This window comes from Ostrinia furnacalis, unplaced genomic scaffold (genome assembly GCF_004193835.3).
Source record: "Ostrinia furnacalis isolate ACB-3 unplaced genomic scaffold, ASM419383v2 OfSCF5082, whole genome shotgun sequence".
Classification (NCBI taxonomy): Eukaryota; Metazoa; Arthropoda; class Insecta; order Lepidoptera; family Crambidae; genus Ostrinia; species Ostrinia furnacalis.
This window is the reverse complement of record NW_021135321.1, coordinates 436,397-444,723: the sequence shown is the minus strand read 5'-3', so window position 1 is coordinate 444,723 and position 8,327 is coordinate 436,397.

Below are 8,327 nucleotides of genomic sequence, written 5' to 3'. Positions count from 1 at the left end.
TACTGAATCTAAAAGGATTGCATACTTTTTCTATATAGGTATTTTGCCCCTAACGTTATAAGACACAAATTGGCTTGAACTAAACACAGCGAGATGCCTTATTTCTACGGCTAAATGTGATGAAACCACTGCCACTTCAGCTTGCCAATCCTTTGGGCTATCAATTACTGTTTTTCTATTACAAAATTTCTAATTTTATCCTAAGGAAATCCTGATTCACTTCAGTATACGGGTATTGAATTCAAGGTTCTGTTATAACTTGTGTTAAATAACGTCAATTTGAAATTAAGTAAATTATTTTTTGACATTGTGACCAAAGAGAAATGATGATAAATAAATGTTTATATTAAATTGGCATTATACATCGGGTAAGATAATGGAACCTTAACTTTGGGATTATGTAAAAAATTGGAAAAAGTGAAATGTATAAAACTGTTAATTTTTTTAAAAATAAGTCCATTTAACTTTCGCTTGCTCGTGATAATATGTGAGCGAGAAATAAACATCATATTTTTTTCTATTCCATCATATTATTTTGAAATTGCCATAAAGCTTAAAGAGGCAGGCCATAGACAAAAAATTTCATCCAATTGGACGCTTACGTCAATTCTGTCCTAATTAAAACAATAAAAGGTGGCCCAAGTAACATGTTTGGCCACGCGTCGTGGTTTTATTATGCCACGTACTTTACCTAACGTTAACGACAAGTTTACTTATTCACATGCTTGTAAAAAGCATTGCAATTATCGCCAAACGATTTTTATTAAAGACTAGGCGCAGCAGAAGTTTTTTTTAAATAAACGTTGGATTTTCTATTTAAATTATAGGTTAAAGATTGTACTAGACTAATTAATTCTAACCCCCTCCCCCAGACTTTGGTTTGTAAGTCATTTTATTTGTACTTGTATTATTTTATTTGTACTTGTATTTGAACAACCGTAAAATATGCCAAGTAATATTTCTATTCCATCTTTAATGATTGTGATTTACATATTATAGACATGGCCATAAAACTATAAAATTGAATGATTGATTAAAAAAATCTTGTCAAAATTTAAGACGGTTAGAGTATAAATTGAAGAATTAGATAATTATTTGACGTATATTATGGCTGGTTGTCTATTTACTCTGCGTTTTTAACTAGTTGTTCTGTCACTAAAATATTTCTTCCATAAGTGTTATTTTTTATGGATGAATAGTTCGTGTAAGTTACTTTACAAAAAAAGACTTGATAGAAATATCAAGGGCAAACACGTAATGGGGATAATAGATGGCGCCACTGATACGTGAAGTTGTGTTAAAACTTATAAACGAACTAATCATTCATAATTAATTAATACAAGTTAAATGTTAAAAAAATAAACACCGAACGTAGTTTAAATTCATAATTGTATAACAAATTCTTATGATTTAGTTATATGGTGCACTGATTTTTAGTGGATCTCAAATTGAATGTGACCGTTATATACAATAACATTCTGTAGTTAAGTAATATTTTTGTACCATGAAACAACCGTAAACCACTTGCCTGTATAATACAATGTAGTTAGAAGTTTAATTTGTTTATACATTGGGGTTGATGCTGAGATTGTTACTTCCTTACAACTAAATCATTGTGTCTCCTTTTCTCTAATGTTACACGGTCTCCATTTATTTACTAAACAGAGAAAGAGACACATTGACTTACTTAAGAGGTAGTGAACATCTCAAAATCTGATCCATATCCCGATCAATTTATTGTTAAATGTTTATATTCAATCGGTTAATAATATCTGTTAACTGCTATTAATTTTGTCGTACACCGTAGCAAGGATCATTGCACAGTGTGAACATTTGTTGCAGATTTTGAATGTTTGTTGTTCGTTTAGTCGTTAGATTGATGTAAAGTACAAGTTGCAATGGCGATACTCGAATCCATTGGAAATAGTAAAATGCTGGTAACAATCAACGATCAGCGGAAAGATTATATTTTTCATAAAAAAAAATAGTGCAATTGTCAATATTTCACGGCATCATTGTGTATTTTAATCTCTAATATCCCATCTCAAAGCACGGACCTCACTTTTTATCTTAAATCTTTTTGTATTCGTGTGTATTAGGTAGAATGAATTAAAGTAGATTAATTTGCTGTTTCCGAACTAGCTTCGTTTACGGGATGTTGATATTAGTTACGTTAGGCGGACGCTAATCGACTTAACCAAGGACAATGGATTTTTAGGTGTCGAATTGATGCACCTTAAAACGAAATTACTTTGGTTAAAATTGCTATGATCTTAACAGTATCATTACAATTTTGAACCATAGCATGATAATACCAAGGTGCATTGTATTTACTATGCCTTACCTAGAAATTCCTTGCCGTGTCGTCCTGATAGTAGTAGCACTCCCTTACTACACGCGTCCTTAAGATATTTTTAATTGAGTTTAAGTACTATTTTGTAACAAAAGAAAAATGCAACAACAAAAGAATAAAAAAATAACACGTAATAATAATGTAATGTGTTTGTTTTGTGTGCGTCCTTTGAGCCGGGCTGAAACTCGGCCGATGACATATTCGTGACACTCACATTACGTCGAACCACGTCCTGTAGTGACTTCGTCTTTAATTAGCTTTCTAAAATAGACAAATAATCATGTTGTCCAATATTTTTGTGCTGAAATCGTGTCTTTTCGTTGTGCAATAAATGTCTAGGTTGATGGACGACGTTCTAGTTATTAGATGTTAGGTTAACAGTTCGAATAAGCCATATTGTTAATGAGATTATTGAGCAGATGATCTCCTGTCGCCAAAGGCGTATCTTTTCAAAAAAGTATTTCGTAGTTATAGGTTTCGTCATCCGTTTACTTTGCATTCGTGCTTAAAAAGTGAGGTCTTACATTACTGTTGAACTAAATGTATGTTTACGCTTAATGTTGACGTATGTACAGTACAGTGCCTGCACGATGAAGCTACGTGGAAAACAGAAAAAAAGAGAATATTAATATATTGTAAATAAAAAATTCTAAAGAAATCATCCGGGATTTTATTTATTTCGTTTAGTTAAAGTATATCCACACCTGATTTTGTAGAGCGTTATTTTGCAATGCGCATAGATGACATTATTATTTCTTTATTCAATTTTAATATTATTATTATTATTTTGCTTGCAACCACTTTCGACACTAGTACGTGAGACTATTATGTATCACAAATCATGATTTGGACTTCTCAGAAATCATAAATTATTAGGTACTAGCTTTCCGCCCGCGGCTTCGCGCGCGTGGACTACATTATCTACATATTTTACGGAACCCAATTTTTTTCCAAAATAAAATTTAGCCTATGTTATTCGTGGATAATGTAGCTTTCGAATGGTGAAAGAATTTTTAAAAACGGTCCAGTAGTTTTTGAGCCTATTCATTACAACCAAACAAACAAACAAAAAAAGTTTTCCTTATAATATTAGTGTAGATGTGAAGAAAATTCACGGAATCCTCGGCACGCGAGTATACTCGCACTTGACCGGAATTTATTTCTATTTTAGTTACGCTACGGCCCAAAAAACTACGTAACAAAACAATGAAAAATATAAATTGTTGAGTGGGCAAACGCTTCGTGCGATAGTGATGATTTATTTTCAAATTGGGCGTGTACGTAATTCGGCGTTGGACGGGCATGGTGCGAGTGTCGCAAGTGGCCCGGTTCCCAGCCACAATGCGCGGAAGCCGGCGCGGGCGCCTTCCGCCATATCGGCTGCTGCACCACTCCTTGCAGGGCTGCCCAACACTACAGACTTAATAAACATTTTTAAAATTGCAGTGGTAAAGTCAAAACAGTTTTCCTCGAGATAAAAAGAAAACTCTAGTAGTGTGCGAGGCACGTAGCTCGTAGAGCTGATGACTTTTGGGGCAGAAAAGTTCTCGAGTGGCGACCACTAGGTGGATCGACGATCTGGTGTGAAGTTCGCTGGAAGTACTTGCTTGGATGCGGGCAGCGCAGGACCGATTGTTATGGAAATCCTGGGGGGAAGCCTCTGCCCAGCAGTGGACGTCATTTGGCTGAAACGAGGTTTGTCAGAGTAAGTAGGTACCTAATCTCAGGAAAATTATACTGGTAGAAAATCTGACATTCAAGTACATACGAGATTAACTAAGTAAAATGTATGTAGTAAGTGTTAAATAAAAATTATTTATGCAAAAATTTAGGTACAAACCCTAGAGTCGGGTCACTTGTGCACAATACAGGTATTTGACCCGACTTGTGTGGTGGCGCGTCTCATGTAACTGATTTGCCGATCTTTGTCACCATTTCAGGGGACTGACACGGTTATGACGAAGTTAATAACAAGGTGACACGTGTGAGTTACCAGTAGGATATTTCGGAAAATCTCTTCGGAATCTAATTCGACCGAAAAAAATTAACAAACTTTTCAGCACCCTGTTAATTTATCTCGTCGTATTTTAATTAAAGTAATTTGAATGCATAACCAGTCAGTTACTTCAGATGTTTTCCTTCTTGCATAAAATGTTTACACATCCTGCCACAAATTAGGCAATACAGTATGAAGTAGTTAAAACACAGAGCTTCAAATTGTTTAAGTGCTTAATATAGAAGCAGTCAAGTAGGTTCTTACAATGTTGCTTCCAGTTACAAACTATGGTTCACTTAGCTACCCAACTAGTCAATTGTTAACTTCATTTCTATGCAACTCGCTAATCGCTCACAACCCACTTACTTATTTCCTATTTAAAAAAAAGTTCATAATTATGTACTTAAATTACCTAGAAAAATTATTCAAATGGATTGCCCAATTTAGGAATCTAACAGACCAATTCAATCAAGGGAAAACCTCCCATACAGTAAGATATGCGGGTCCAATCACAGTTAACTCTTCCCCGGGACGAACTTGACTTCATGGGTTGGGTTTTTATTGATGGTTAAACTGTAAGTAGTACTCCATGTCCAAAAAGTCTAAGTAGGTATTAGTAATAANAGTAGTAATAATTAATCTCTTGACTTACTTACCTACTTATAGACTTTAATGTTTAAAAATCTATTCAAAGCTTACTCTTAAAACATTAATGTTTACAATCTCTTGAGCAAATCTTGACATTTTATGGCGGGTTGATGTGCCGTCCTTCACATCACATCAACCTAAACACCATAGCGTCTTATATTGATAGTAAAAGGGGTTATTTTGCAACACAAATGTACAGTCTGAAGTGCTGACTGTACCTACATTTTAACCGCTTGCTGAAGATCCTACGTGTTGGCTAAACTTGTTCATAGTAATTGCCAGTTACGAAGGAATGGTGTCATCCGCGGCGTAGAAGTGAAGGGTTGTCGATGCCGGCTCATTATTGTTTTTCTCATTGTCGAGCCAAAGTTCAAGGGTGTTTTTAATTTTTACAAGCAATTCTAGCAAAATATCATGTATGATGAATGTTATGGAAAACTACGCCTCACATACCACCTCTCCTCCTACGATGATAATAAAATAAATATTTATTTTAACTGCCCAATTCATAACTAAAACTGACTGCGAGAAGTACGTTCCATTATAGAATTGTTAATTCTGGCAATAGGGTCAACTAACTATCTTTTATGATGTCAATGAAGGATCAAAATATCACCTCTGTGAAAATAACCCTTTCGGATTTAAAATACTTAAAAGAAATAAATAAATAAATATTCTTAGACATTTTACACTGCGCATCTAGTCTCAAACTAAGCAAAGCTTATACTATGGGTACTAGACAACGGATATAAACATACTTAAATACTTTTTTTTGTAAATACATACTTATTATATTATACATAGAAAGCACCCAGTCCAATACAAACAAACTTGATTAAAAAATTATGAACTTTATTTAGGTACTAGCTGTGCCCGCNCCGGCTCATTATTGTTTTTCTCATTGTCGAGCCAAAGTTCAAGGGTGTTTTTAATTTTTACAAGCAATTCTAGCAAAATATCATGTATGATGAATGTTAAGGAAAACTACGCCTCACATAGGTACCGACTCTTCTCCTACGATGATATAAAATAAATATTTATTTTAACTGCCCAATTCATAATTAAAACTGACTGACCTGCTAATAGGTAAAGTACGTTCCATTATAGAATTGTTAATTCTGTCAATAGGGTCAACTAACTATCTTTTATGATGTCAACGAAGGATCAAAATATCACCTCTGTGAAATTAACCCTTTCGGATTTGAAATACTTACTTAAATAAATAAATATCCTTAGACATTTTACACTGCGCTTCTAGTCCCAAACTAAGCAAAGCTTGTATTATGGGTACTAGACAACGGATATAAACATACTTAAATACTTTTTTTTGTAAATACATACTTATTATACATAGAAAACACCCAGTCCAATACAAACAAACTTGATTAAAAAATTATGAACTTTATTTGGGTATTGTTTCTTAAGTTCCAAATAACAGTGCGTTAGCTGTAAATGATGGTAACGGTTGTGGTGGTAAAATATACAGGGTGTCACAAAAAGTAGTGTCAAGCGAAGCCCAGAGGCAGAGCATCACTAGGTCTATCCAAATCACCCCCATGTATGTTCCGCGATTTTTGATAGATTTCGAGTTATGATTGTTTTCGGTGTTTAGGCACTTTTTTGGTCACTGTGGCGCGAGTAGTCAAGTTACATGCCTGTTTTTTTATTATTATTAGATTAATACTAGGCCTAGCTGATTCAGAAGTATTTACATCCATAACACGAATGTAAACTAAAATCCTCTATGTTGTAAAAACAAATCATAATTCGAAAACTATCAAAAGTCACGGTGATTTGAGTAGCCCCAGTGATGCTCTACCCCCTGGGCTTCGGCTTGACACTACTCACTGGCACATCTGCGTGGCAAATCTGCGGTGTANAGTTTGTAGGTCGTGAAAGGATGTTGTACCCACGGAGGATGCTGGCATCGCATTAGGCCTTGACGAGGCGGATAAACACGAAGGTATATTGAAATATCATAATTATTACTGTCCTCCATAAGATGCTTTTTATAGTAGCTAATTATAATTTTATTACTCTTCCTTACTCGTTTTTTATATTTTATCAAATATTTATTTGGTGATCGGAATTATATTTACTTACCTATTACACATATCAGATGACCGGATAAATTAATCTAATGAAGGTTAAGTACCTACTTAGATACTTGTCCAAGTCACTAAACTTTAGTTATACTTATTTTATAGAAAGCTCCATACTATTATAACAGATGCTAATAGGTAACAGTAGTTTAGGAAGAGTAGCTACTTAGTTAATTGAATAATAGGTATGCATGCATGGTATGAAGTTTATTAAAACCTTGACATTATTTGTAGAGGTTTTATGCATTTATCTTTTGCGTTCTTGACCCTCATTGCTACGGGAAAATAGTCAGAACAATCTGAAACAGTTAATCTAAACACTAGAGAAAAAACAAAACAGTTACAGCGATTGTCGTCTTGTCCATAAAGGTGTTCTCTCACCGGGGCATTCGCGCGTAATGGAACAATATTATAAATGGTATGTTAAAAATATCAAACTAGGAATTAGCATTGTTGGTACATTACAAACAAATGCTCACTGTAAGTTACCACCTTATAATACCTAAACTGTTTTATGGCCGTGGCATTAATTACCTTTTCAGCGCTTTCTTTTAACTTCACCAATTTTTTTCAGTCTGATTTCTATCATTAGATTTCTTGATGAATAGTCGATTAACATTTTTGACATAGAAGTGAAGATTGTGATAGTATTGTGAACTCGACTCTACCTTTAATTAGGGGAAAGTAGTACGAGATGATCCCCTTAAGCGGGAATCGCTGTAAAATACATATTTTTCAAGGTAAACCAAAAATAAAGACGATTACTACTAGTATATTATTTTATCTATCCAACTTTCCTTATACTCAAAACCAGAAATTAATAATTGAGGTTTCATTAAAATATTTCATTTTTTGCAAAACCTTATAAAGTGATCATCTTGTACACCCCTGTGGGTAAGATGATCCCCAGGTAGGGGTAAGATGATCCCTATGATTCTGTTCTATGATCTATTCTTTTCTGGTTATATTCCTTTCGGAGTACCTAATTATGCGAACAAATCGTTAAAAAGTTAGAAAAGAAAAACATTTACGAATTAAATAACGAAAATAACTGATTCTTTTTTAGTACCTGCTAAAAAGCGTTTAAATAATTGAAACACTTTTTGGCTGGAGCTGTGTTGAATATATCACAAATAAATTCACCTGCTTCATCGACCTCTATCTACCCCAGCACATGCTTTATGACCCCATTTTCCACATGCATAACATTTTATCCATCCTTCACCCT